Source organism: Lipotes vexillifer, unplaced genomic scaffold, assembly GCF_000442215.2.
Source record: "Lipotes vexillifer unplaced genomic scaffold, Lipotes_vexillifer_v1.1 scaffold217, whole genome shotgun sequence".
NCBI classification, from domain to species: Eukaryota; Metazoa; Chordata; class Mammalia; order Artiodactyla; family Lipotidae; genus Lipotes; species Lipotes vexillifer.
In genome coordinates this window covers 5,900,993-5,914,317 of record NW_006788200.1, presented here as the reverse complement: position 1 = coordinate 5,914,317, position 13,325 = coordinate 5,900,993, and the positions used below count along the sequence as shown (strand labels likewise).

General features: G+C 38.4%; 1 non-coding gene across 1 annotated transcript; it reads right to left on the bottom strand.

Annotated features, from left to right (window-relative positions):
- Nucleotides 1-11,052: 11,052 nt before the first annotated feature.
- On the bottom strand, nucleotides 11,053-11,124 carry TRNAE-UUC (transfer RNA glutamic acid (anticodon UUC)). The gene has a single exon. It is a non-coding gene; the product is annotated as a tRNA-Glu (tRNA).
- Between the last annotated feature and the right edge of the window lie 2,201 nt (nucleotides 11,125-13,325).

Sequence of the window (13,325 nt, the reverse complement as noted above, 5' to 3'; positions counted from 1 at the left end):
GGCATTCAAACACGACATACTGACCTCTGGTTGTAGAGATGTCTTGAAGATGCTGAAGAATAAACACAGAATTCACAGAATGGAAGAAACTGTTTCACCATATACAATGATCTGGGGTGCCAATTGCAGTAAGTGTGTATGCTTTTCATCATAATTATTGACAACTGACTGTACCTTAATCAAAATAAGGAGCTTGCTGGGCATCTTTTGTGCTTTATGGTGTGCTTTACAGTCAGGTATAAGTTTTTATCTCAGTTTCATGGAGTTTAATGAGAAAGTTGGCTCTTCACTTCCCCAAGAGCCATTTTTCAAGATAGAAAACCAATTACTTGAAAAGTCTTCACTTTGTTGTGTTATTTTATTGAGTACCTATGAAGTCACAGATTTAATCTTTATTATTGGTCAAGCAGCATGGGCAGTATTGTAATTTGTTAAGGATTCTGAATCATGACTTTGAGGAATTGGGCAAAAATCACAACTTTGCCACTAGCTGGTTGAAGCTCATCATAGGAACTTGGAAGACTCTTAACCTTTGTAGAACTCATGTCCTTTGTCTGTGAAATAGGGCTAGTAAAATGCTCAGCCTACTTGAGGTTTTGAGGCTCATTTCAGAGAAATAATCTGAAAACTTTCTTTAAAGAATGAAGAGTTATATATATATAAGAAGTGTTTATTAACACTAGCTAGTATAGTCTCATAATGCATATGAACGAGTGGCATTTGTTGTAAATTTACCCCTTAAATTTAAATCTTAATCTCTCTCCTATTCTCAGCTCCAGGGTCCTCTAGAATCTAGAATTACATTTCAGATTATAACTTGGCCCTCAGACCAGAGAGAGAGAGGATCAGAGGCCCTTCTATCAGGTGAGACCTAGTTAAGACATAATGACCACCAACCCTGCCCTTGAGCCTGATGCCCAGGGCTGCATATTACAGGGAAGGAATGCAGCAGGAGACTTGTGGAAATAATAGACGCTTGTGCCTGATGGCACCTGCTGAAAGTGGGCTTCCAGAATTGATAGTAGTGCTCCTTACTCTTAATGACATTGTTTTCTGTGTCTCCCATCCTGTATCTGGTTAAGTCCCTGCCATGCTTCTCATACCTTGGGCCAGCAATGGCAGTAGTTCCAGTTCTGTTAGGTTTGGAACAGAGAGCCCAGAGAAGATATCAACCTTAGCTTGGTTTGACCTAACTGATTGAATCCTGCTGTTTCCAGCGAGTGATAGAGGAGGCTTCTCAATCCTGATCTCTGACTGTGACCCTAGCAGGAAGTAGATATGGCTTTGCTTGTTGACTACTTCAGAAGGGCATCTTATGGCCAGTTAAGAGAACCTGATGAATCTTGAGGTCAGGCAGAGCACTGTCTGCTTGGAAAGGACAGTCTAAGCATTTCCTTCCAGAGCTGGAGGACTGACACAGAGCAAAAATCTAAAGAGCGTAGGATAAACCATGAGTTGCTCTGTGACACTGAACAGTAATTTCATGCTTTCTGGGACTCAGTTTTCTCATATATAAAATAATTATAATCTCTGAGGTCCTTTTCTAGTTTTCTTTCCTTCTTCTTTCACCTTTGATAATCCCCACAATTTATCTGTAAAATCCAAACTGCGTCATGCAGTGTGGATAGGTTACCTTGGTAAACACAGGGGCTACTACACAAGTGGATCCAGACAGGCTGCTGCAGGGACTCTGCATCTGGTTTAAGAAATAGAAGAGACACTATTATCCATATTGTCAAGGCCCCAAAACCTAGGTGCATGGTGGGCATGGACTAACTGGATCATTTTTAGCTGTTACCGACCACACCCTAAGTTTACTTTCTGAAAAGGATGATGCTCCTAATTTAAATGTCAGTTTGGATGTCTGCTCCAATGCCACCCTTTTTTCTCTCTCCTCCAGCATTCATCAGCTGAGATGGTGAAATACAACACTGGGAGATTACATTTGAGAAATGAGTATTTAGAGACTGTGTATTAAATGTTTAAATAACTTCTAAATTTTACTGATTAGATTTTTTTCCTTTCTCCATACAGTTGTTCTTGTTGTATCTTTTAGATTTTTGAAAAAGCATTTCCCCCTTTTTTTAATTAAAAGGGAATTCATTCCTTGGATAGTTGGAATATTCTATTATGGGACTGAGCTCCTAGAAACCAACTGTCCCTTATGGTCTGGCACACAGACAAATGGCCAACCCACAGAACTACCGTGGAGTTATTTCTGAGACCTATAGATTTCTTTCTTGTTCTTTCTGAGGTCATGCAGCTGGAGGCTCTCCCTATGTGTGATTTTCAAGAAAGTTGCATTGATTCCTTCCTCTCTGGGCCTGTGTCTCCGTTACCGGAACCCCTCAGAAAGCTTTTAAAACTGAACCTACCCTCTGGGGGTCGATACACAGTGGTTGAACTAAGGTAGAATAACTTGATCTGATATTGGAGGTTTCATTAACAGGGGAACTGATGGTCAGAGAAACTCTAGTGGTTTTCTTCTTTATCCTGTGGGGGAAACAAAACCAAACACAATCCAGTTAAAGAAAGGTTAGAGGTGGCTTTGATAGAAGTGCCTCACTGAAAATACATTTGAATGTTTGACATTTTTTACCTTTAGTCCTTATTTTTCTTTTGATTTGCATAATAATTCAAGTAATTTTTGTTTTTGAGCAAGTATTAGTGGATTATGCCTCCTAGTAGTTTTGCTTTAAATTTCCTTTGTCTTAGTCCTGTAATCAGTGGGCTGTCACTAAACACTTAAATTGTGCAGAAGAAGTAACTTATAAAGCAAATACTCACTTTGCACTTCGGGAAGTTGTTAATTGGTATATTTTTTTAAAAGTAGAATTCTCCCTATATTCATATGCAACAAATGCACATTCACATTTTGTACTTACTCTGACATTTCTGTTGCATATTCCAAGCATAATCCCAGAGAGAAAATGTTTTCTTACTTCTCTGGGTACTTACCTAAAAGAAAGAGAAAAACTAAATTCTATCTAAATCTGATGGAAATTTAGTTCAAGTATATTGCATTCACACTAGGACCAGCAAATTAATTACAAGTGGCAGATCAATCCAGAACATCTGAATTCTTGACTAAGGATGGAACTTCTTTAATGTTTGCAGTGTAAAAATTCCAGATGTTTACCTTTACGGAGTTATCATGCTTGCATCCAAAAGAAGTGCTGAGTTATTTCCCAAAAACATCATTTCAGAGGGCATATGTTAGTGTCTCTGAATTTGCATTTTGATTTCAAGTCTTCAGCGTATTTGTTATAAGAAATCCATTGAACCTAATTAAACTTAAAAGCTTTTGCACAGCCCAGGAAACAGTTGACGAAACTAAAAGACAACCTACTGAATGGGAGAAAATATTTGCAAATGATATGACCGATAAGGGGTTAATATCCAAAATATATAAACAGCTCATACAACTCAACATCAAAAAAACAACTTGATTAAAAAATGGGCAGAAGATCTGAATAGATACTTTTCCAAAGAGAAAACGCAGATGGCCAACAGACATATGAAAAGATGCTCAACATTGCTAATCATCAAGGAAATGCAAATCAAAACCACAATGAGATATCACCTCATACCTGTCAGAATGGCTATCATCAAAAAGAACACAAACAACAAATGTTGGCGAGGATGTGGAGAAAAGGAAACCTTTATACTCTGTTGGTGGAAATGTGAATTGGTGCAGATGCTATGGAAAATAGTATGGAAATTCCTCAAAAAACTAAGAATAGAACTACCATATGACCCAGGAATTCCACTGCTGGATTATGTATTTGGAAAAAACAAAAACCCTAATTCGAAAAGATACATGCAACCCAGTGTTCACAGCAGCATTATTTATAGTTACCAAGATATGGAAGCAACCAAAGTGTCCATAATAGATGAATGGATAATGAAGATATGGTGTGTGTATATATATATATGGAATACTACTCAGCCATAAAAAGGAATGAAATTTTACCATTTGCAACAACATGGATGGACTTGGAGGATATTATGCTAAGTGAAATAAGTCAGAGAAAGACAAATACTGTATGATATCACTTATATGTGGAATTTAAAAATTGCAACAAACTAGTGAATATAACAAAAAAGAAGCAAACTCACAGATATAGAGAAGAGACTAGTGGTTACCAGTGAGGAGAGGAAGGGGGGAGGGGCAATATAGGAATAGGGGATTAAGAGATACAAATTATTATGTATAAAATAAACTACAAGTATATATTGTACAATACAGGGAATATAGCCAGTGTTTTACAATAACTATAATTGGAGTATAACCTTTAAAAATTGTGAGTCACTATATTGTACACCTATAACTTATATAATATTCTACATCACCTATAACTCAATTAATAAAAAGAAACCCATTGAAACACATTGCTGTGCTTACTATAAGGAAGGAATGTCAATGTTCGTATTATCTCTTTGAGGCTTTAATAGAGAAATATATCTCAATTCTTAGAATCAGGAATAATTGGGCTTCTCCTGTGCTACTGGTTTCGTTTTTCCTCATAGATACTGTGGATCTTAATATTGGTTGTATTTCCTTCTGTATTAGCTACTTGAAAGTCTAGTGCACACTTCATGAAAGCCAGTAATTCAACAGAGACTAGAGTCAGAATTTCCTAAATCTGTAACCTGATGCTTTTTTTTTTTTTCATTTTATCTATGCTGATTTATTTACCGAAACCAACATTTAGATCACATGACCCCACAAAGAACTTTTATTTCCAGATAGAAGAGGTAGCTTGGCAGATGTAGACTAGTTTGAATAACAGAATATTGTAATTTCCAGAAAGCCATTGGTTTATGGAAATGGAATGAAATTGTAACTATTCCAAAAATCCAGGCTATGTAGTCAATGAAAATAAAGTAGTTCCAACTTAAAAAGTCTTGTATTTGATACTGTCATTAGGACTAGATTTATCTAATCTCCTTCTAATCTCAATATATAATCCTGTAATAGTTGGTGTCTTCTTTTAGTCTTTAAAAACCCCTTTATCATCTCGAAGCTTTATAACCATTTTTAAAATTTATTTATTTATTTATTGGCTGCACTGCGTGGCATGTGGGATCTTAGTTCCCTGACCAGGGATTGAACCTGTGCCCCCTGCATTGGAAGCGGGGAGTCTTAACCACTGGACCGCCAGGGAAGTCCCCTTATAACCATTTTGGACTTAGTTTGCTTTAGACTAAAATTTTGGTGATATAAAAGCTTTACTATTTCATGTTTTATTTCTTGTGATGGATAATGGCTACAGAGTGTACATTTTATTATTATTTAAATTTTACCTATATATTATGTTTACTCCTTTCTAAGCATACAGTATTTTATAATACATTTGTAAGATTGAAATAAATCTGTGGGGACTTCCTTGGTGGTCCAGTGGGTAAGACTCCACGCTCCCAATGCGGGGAGTCCGGGTTTGATCCCTGGTCGGAGAACTAGATCCTGCATGCCGCAACGAAGATCCCATGTGCCGCAACTAAGACTTGGCAACAGCCAAAATAAATAAATATTAAAAAAAAAATCTGTGAACTGGAACTGCTTTTTTTACAAGGGTTAGTTGGTTGTTTTTTAATTTTCAAAGAACAGATAGAATTTTTCTTTGGTAGTTCAGAAGAAGATAGCTTTAGTTCTGTGACCTAAAGGGATTGCAAACATGCACAGATTACCTTTATGTCCAAAATTGGGCACAAAAAGAGTTTATAACTATGGACTCTCTAAGCAGAGTAGAATCAAACCATGAAGTGTTAGCTGTATTTATTTGACTTGGATCATTTTTGTAATGAATGAAAACTTCACAAACAACTCAAACTTTTGAATTAGTGAATACTTCCTAATGTCTCCTATGTCAAGACCCCAGGAGAAACACAAAGGAGTTTAGAGTTATCTGGTACAATGAAAGTATATGAAAAGCTCACTAATGCAAAAGATGTATGATAATAATAACATAGGTACTATCTTAGTAATACCATAAGACATCAGAAACACTAAAGTCATAAGACATTAAATAGTGCCAGTGACATCACAAGACAGCATGTAATCACCCCACAGGCTGTTGGAAATAAGTGCTATGACTTCAAAGGAGACAGAAGCTTGACCAGCATAGGAAAACTTCCTGCCCAGGGTGGACCTTCGGTTTTGAAGAATGTTAAAATTGGAAAAGACAAAGTGTGTATGTGTGTGAGTTGGGGATGGGAGTTAGCAGGTGAATAGTGGTGGGCGATGGGTAGAAAAACGAAGTAACATTCATGGAACACTAACTGGTGTGGCAGTACTGTGCTTTTCTCTTTATCTCGTGTGGGGAAAGCATTCCATAACCATTCAATGGCATGGAATGCTTGGGGATCAGATTGCCTGGATTTGCGATTTATTAGGTATATTAGGTTTCCCTCTAAGCCTCAATTTCCCAATCTGTAAAACAGGCACAATAATAGTGTTTATTTCTAGGGTTGTTTCGAGGATTAAATGAGATAGCCTACAACAGCACTTAACTCATATGTGTGCCACATATCAATCACTCAATAAACGTTAGCTGCTATTATTATTGTGATGGTGATTGTTATATGTAGATCCAGGGGAAGTTCCATCTTTCCTCAGGTTTCTAATCTAGCTGTCTTTGATTTTTCTTCTCTTGTGAACTTACAACCCTTATAATACACCTTTTTTGGGGGGGCTGCACTGTGCGGCTTGCGGGATCTCAGTTCCCCAACCAGGGATTGAACCTGGGCCATGGCAGTGAAAGCCCGGAATCCTAACCACTTGGCAACCGGGGAACTCCTTACAATACACTTCTGTTTTTAATTATTTACTATTGCATACTTTCATCTGGAAGTTCCTTAAGATCACGGGTCTTCTCGTATGTTTCCCATCCCCAAAGTATCTAGTCCAGATAGTAGGTGTGGAGTTGATTGATTTTATAGATTATTGCATAAGGAGATGCTGTGAATAGTTGTCCTAGGAGGTATGTGTTGGTTTGTGCCATTTCCCTCAACCCCATCCCACAAATAATAACAGTTGATATGGAAAGATTCCTCCTGTTCCAGAAAAGGGAACCCTCCTACACCATGGGTGGGAATGTAAATTGGTAAAACTGCTATGGAGAACAGTATGTAGATTCCTTAAAAAACTAAAAATAGAGCTACCATATGATCCAGCAATCCCACTCCTGGGCATATATCTGGAGAAAACCGTAATTTGAAAGAATACATGCACCCCAGTGTTCATTGCAGCATTATTTACAACAGCCAGGACATGGAATCAACCTAAATGTCCATCGACGGAGAAATGGATAAAGAAGATGTGGTATATTCCATATACTATGGAATATTACTCAGCCATAAAAAAGAACGAAATAATGCCATTATTTCGTTCATGCAGCGACATGAATGGACCTAGACATTGTCATACTGAGTGAATTAAGTCAGACAAAGACAGATATCATATGATATCACTTACATGTGGAATCTAGAAAAAGGTACAAATGAACCTGTTTACAAAACAGAAATTGAGTCACAGATGTAGAAAACAAACTTATGGTTACCAAGGGGGAAAGGTGGGGGAGGGATAAATTGGGAGATTGGGATTGACCTATACATGCTACTGTATATAAAATTGATAACTAATAAGAACCTACTGTGCAGCACAGGGAACTCTATTCAGTACTCTGTAATGACCTATATGGGAATAGAATCTAAAAAAGAGTGGATATATGTATATGTATAACTGATTCACTTTGCTGTACAGCAGAAACTAATACAACACTGTATATCAACTATACTCCAATGAAAAAAATTAATTAAAAAAAGAGAAAAGAAAGATTCCTCCTAGCCTTGGAAGTAAGTCCTCACACCACACCAGCCATCTTAGGTGAAGTTAACCAATCACAGAATTGCAGGGACTTCCATGGTGGTCCAGTGGCTAAGACTCTGTGCTCCCAATGCAGGGGGCCTATGTTCAATCCTTGGTCAGAGAACTAGATCCTACATGCCGCAACTAAGAGTTTGCATGCTGCAACTAAAGATTCTGCATGCCACGACTAAAAGATCCTGCATGCCACAGCTAAAGTTCCTGCATGCTGCAACTAAAGATCCTGCATGCCAGAAGGAAGATCCCACACACACGGCAATGAAGATCCTGCATGCTGCAACTAAGACCCAGCATGGCCAAATAAATAAAAAAATATATTTTTAAAAATTCAAAAAAGAATTGCAGACCAAGAGAAGACGTGGGAAATCTTGTCTAACATCTTCAGAGAACAAAACTCTGAGGGTCATAGAGGTTATGTATTTGCTCAAGGTCATGCAGTCCGTTGGTTGAAGAGTCAGGATTAGAATCAAAATCTCCTGTTTTCTTGTGCAATCCATATGGCCTCTAGCAAATTGACTCTATATTACCAGATAAATGTAAAACTGCAGATATTAGTCTGAGTAGTTAAAACTGTAGTGATTTTTTCTTTTATCAGGATAGAGCATTTTTACGGTTCTGAATTCACTGGGTAATGGAACAGTCTTTTTACTTTGTATATGAGCTCCTTGAGGGCAGAGACATAGTCTGTTTTGTTTACTCTTGTATCCCTAGTGCCTAGAATAGTGCCAGGCACATAGGAGATACTCAATAAATATTGGTTGAATGAATGAATTTGTTAGCAGTATTGGCTGAGACATCAGTTGAGAATGTTTGTGGCTTCTAGAGATTCTAACCTTTAAGTATCAGACCCTGGAAAGAAACCCTATAAACAGCAGGGAAATTCTGGCTGTGGCAGGAAAATAAAAATGAAATTCTTCCCCTTACGGGAGGAGCAGAATTAAGTAAAAGTGTATATGAAACATTTGGAACTTCTTGGAAGAAACATATGTTATAAATAAATATTAAGGTCAGTTGGTTCAAGAAGTTAGAATTTCGTTTAAGCTCCTTGGTACATCTTGAAGGAGAAGCTAGAACACATCAGCAGAATAGTTTCAGTGGTGGATGAGATTCAGGTTTTTGTCCACCTTGAAATTGTCCTATGCCCCCAGGCTAATGAGAAAAAAAAAGAGAAAATCCAGTTCTTATGAAGGTAAGGCCCCCTAACATTCCATATGCTTCCTGTTCTAAGCATGAACAATCAAACTTTATGTGCAAGGCACCAGAGAGCCCATGTTGTCATTTAATCAGTGGGGTGAACAGGCCAGGCAGGATTTCCCATCTTCTGTCCACGATCATCCAGCCAATGAAAGGAGATGGTGATAACTAATAGAACCATGAGATGTCCTGAATCTTACTTTGGGATATGCCACTGGTTAGCATGAGTTAAATAGTCTCTGTCTGAAGATGATATAGAAATGGATAAAAATATAGAGAGGCCAGATAGTATGGCAGAGAGGGTACTAATTCAGGATTGAGGAAATCTAGATTTTGATTCTAGATCTATCATTAATTTGTTACATGACTTGGGCAAGACCCTTTAGAGTCTCAGTTATATCTAATGAGAAGTGAGAAGGTTTCTTTTTAAATATTTAAAATATTTGATCCTGCTTTAAAAGCTCTGATTTTCATAATTACTGGAGTAGATGAACTTCCATCAGAGCATAAGGGAAAGAAAGATGAGCATTGGCGCTAAAGGCAAAACCAGTCAGCACGTAGGTCTGTGGCTTAAACTGCCACTCCAGAATGCAGAGGTTTGAAAAATGAGCTGTGCTTTAGGAATTACTTAAACAGTTTAAAATGTGATTTATTTATGAAAACAAATCTTTCAGAACTCATTTGGGTTAGTGATAAAACCAAACCAAACATGAGAACATCCCTCTTCCTTCCAGAAAAGGAATATTTCTTTTAAAAGCTCACTCTTAAATATTGACTTCTGTTGCTAAAGCCACTGCAGTCATTACATTTGGTTCTCATGTATTTCCCTCTAGGGGATAGAAAAGGAGGTTTTCAGAAAGAAAAAAACCCTTTTGCTTGACTGCTATGAAATAATACCACCCTCTAGAGTATCAAAATGAAAATGTAGATTCAGAATATATGTAGGCCCTACATGTGACCTGTCCTGAAGTGTTCCTTCTTGACTTTAGGTAGCACTGGGGATGTCCTTGAGAGAAAAAATAGCTAGGGATTTTACTTTGGTGATGAGTTAGCTAGCAGGCTTCATGTCTCACGTAAATCGTAACCTTTGCTGAGTGTAACCCTAGCTCTTTGAAAAGAGAACAGAATTAGACTCCACCAAATGAAGAGTCTAAGACCTTGGCAATCTTACCCTGGAAAGATGACAAGATACATAGAGATCATGAACAATGGTGAGGCCCTTATAACACTGCCTGAATAGGATGTCTGCAGAGTTATACCAGCTTCATGGATGTAATGTAGGTTCAGTGGTCTGAGAAATAGAACATCAGGTCTATTTAAAAGTGAACAACAGAAGACTCAGATAGTAGCTATATTAGGCAAAAATTGGGGAAAGAGAGCGAGGTAAGGCAGGTTAGCAACATACAATATTTCAGATGTTTCAAAATGTCACCTTAGAATACTTAGTGAAAGTTCACACAATAAGCCAAATTTGGTGCATTCTTTTTATTTTTAAATTTTTACTTTATAAATTTATTTATTTATTTTTGGCTGCATTGGGTCTTTGTTGCTGTGCGTGGGCTTTCTCTAGTTGCATGGAGAGGGGGCTACTCTTCGTTGTGGTGCGCGGGCTTCTGATTGTGGTGGCTTCTCTTGTTGTGGAGCACGGGCTCTAGGCACATGGGCTTCAGTAGTTGTGGCACGTGGGCTCAGTAGTTGTGGCTCGTGGGCTCTAGAGCACAGGCTCAGTAGTTGTGGCACACTGACTTAGTTGCTCTGCGGCATGTGGGATCTTCCCAGACCAGGGCTTGGACCCGTGTCCCCTGCATCGGCAGGCAGATTCTCAACCACTGCGCCACCAGGGAAGCCCCTGCCTTCACGTTTGATCACGTTTCTCTGTCTTTTGTTCTCTCTCTATTGCTTTTTATTTATTTATATTTATTTATTTACTTATTTATTTTGGCCATGCCACATGGCTTGCGGGATATTAGTTCCCCAACCAGGGATTGAACCTGGGCCATGGCAGTGAAAGTGCCTAGTCCTAACCACTGGACCGCCAGGGAATTCCCTCTCTCTTGCTTTTTAGAAAAAGAAACCACTTCTCTTTATTTTCAACACAGTTAAACTAATGTCAAGGGTGGGTTGCTGTTTTCTAGATGACTAGAAATTTTACTTAATTACATTCAATGTTTTGCCTCTTCCTAATTTTTTGTCAAATTTCTTGATTTTATACAGTGCCAAGGAGATTATCAGTTATGTCTTTCCATGTTAAATACTCACTGTCCTGATTCTCATGGTTTCTCCAGTAGCTAAATGGTGTTTTGATATAAAGCTGTTTTAAGGGATAACTATTACGCTCTAACTAGCATACAGATTTCTATTTGGATATCTCTGTGGCTGAACCTATACCATACTTGTTTTCCTATTGTCCAGGTCCACATTGTTCATGGCCTTTCTCAGATGGCTTCTCCATCAAAGGATATGATGCCTGATCATGAGTTAGGAATGTCACTACTTCCTCCCCCTGATGCTAAGATCCTAGTAGGCTTGGAAACGACTGGGACATATCTTGAAACTCTTGCTCACTGAGGGGCTCTTTGGGGCATATGATCTTTCTACCGTTACTTGATGTTTTAGGTCAGGAATTCAAGAAGCATTAGCTGGGCAGTTCATTTCCGATCCATGTGTTTTCAACTGGGGCAGCTGGGCCTAGAGAGTGCAATAATCCAAGATGGTTTCTTCACTCACAAGTGCGGCACGTTGGTGCTACTTGGCCTCTCTCTCTCTCTCTTTCCATGTGATGTCTCTTTCTCCAGGGCCTTTCCATATGGCTTGGGCTTTTCACAGCATGGTGACCTCAGGGTAATTGGATTTCTTACATGCAGGCTTAGGGCTCTAAGAGCAAGTGTTCTAAGAATCTCTCTCTCTTTTAAAGAAAAACTTTCCCCACTTCGTTTTGTTGTTATTTCTTGGACCCTCATTTATGGCAGTACAGGAACTGGTTTTCAAAAGACTCAGTTTGTAGAGTCCTTCTATACAATAAATTCAGACCTTAGGGCTCAAATACTAAGATAAACAGATGTTTGGTTTGAATTATATGGCAAGCCACTTTGTACTTTGTTTTGTTAGAGAACTTTCAAGTTTAGTGAAAGATTGGGTTTAAGATTTTTTTTTTCTTATTTGAGGATAAAATACTGAAACCAAACCAGCTCTGGGGCAAAGGAGCAGTGGCGGCAGAGACCTAGACTCTAGGAGAATAATCTGCAACACTTCTGGTCTCATTTTCCAGCACCCGCAGTGACGGCTGGTCAGAGATGTTAGGAGATAAGTTGCCTAGAGTTAAGAGTCTTACTGTCTTGGAAACAGTCAGCAACTTTCAGTCCAACTTTTGGCAAGTTGACAAAGTTTGTATTTTGCAAACTCTCCTTAGCCCTGCAGCCCTTTCTTGCACACACTTTATAGTGTTTTCTTCCTTTAGACGTAGCCCTCCAAAGTTATCACACCCTCATGGCCACATCAGTACTGACTTGTTTTATACCAATCCTCTGATAGACTGGTTCAAAGACACAGATTTCTCCATGAAGACATTCCAGTCCTCCGTTTGTCTTTAAACAGGAAGAGCCATTATTTTAACACAAATGACACCCTCTCCAGTGGTGACACTCTGAAGCAGACAAGCCAGTTGTCAAGTCATCTTAGAGGTGGGGGAGATTAGATTCCTTCTAATGTCTTTCACATCCTGCTAAATTCAGAAGAGACTGATATTTAACCCTAGAATTTTTATTTCCTTTGATATTTAGCCTAAAATAGAAAGAGGATGTTTGTCCTTTTTGATGCTACTGGCTTAAGTACATAAGTTTTTATGTTATAAGATCATGCTCGACTTTTAAAAGAGGCTGTTCCATTTCTGTTTGTCCTCCTCACACACATACAGAGTTATTGCCAAGAGGAATGCTATGTGCACAAGGACAGCTAAGACCACATACTGTCATTAGCTGGGAGTTAGGTTACCCAGCACATGGACAGTGGCATGTGCTAGAGCTATGTGTAACTAGAAGGGTCCTAGAGAGGGGAATCTGTAGCATTAAGCAGGCTTCGCAAATTAAAAAAAAAAAAAGAAAGAAAGATCACGTACAACAATCCCTCTCTGAGCTTGATTTTAAAAACTTAAAATGAGGTTAATCACCAGCACTGTACTAACCACTTTGTATGCATTATCTCATTCACTCCCATAAAACCCCCAAGCTACAGAGATATTATTGTT